The sequence below is a fragment of the Apaloderma vittatum genome, unplaced genomic scaffold (assembly GCF_000703405.1).
Source record: "Apaloderma vittatum isolate BGI_N311 unplaced genomic scaffold, ASM70340v1 scaffold36946, whole genome shotgun sequence".
Classification (NCBI taxonomy): Eukaryota; Metazoa; Chordata; class Aves; order Trogoniformes; family Trogonidae; genus Apaloderma; species Apaloderma vittatum.
The window spans coordinates 21041-21338 of record NW_009723294.1 but is presented as its reverse complement, the minus strand read 5'-3'; positions in this window follow the sequence as shown (position 1 = coordinate 21338).

Genomic DNA, 298 nt, shown 5'->3' with positions numbered 1-298 from the left:
CTCTGGGGGATTTGGGGACGTCAGCTCCCAGGGATGGAGGACGAGTGTTCTCGGTGTCAGTGCTGAGCCCTGCAGCCAGCCCCGGCGACCTGAGGCCGCTCAGTCCTGTAACCAAATGACGCAGGCAAGCGCCTGGCTTGGCCTGGCCAAGTGCTGAATCCCCTCAGATGGAGACCCTCCGCTCCCCCAGGCACGTGTCTGGGGGAAGAAGCACTCCCCACATCCAACCTGACCCCCTCTGGGGCACAACCCAGGGCTGGGACCCCTCCTTGTGTTGCCTGTTTTTGCGGAGAAGAGT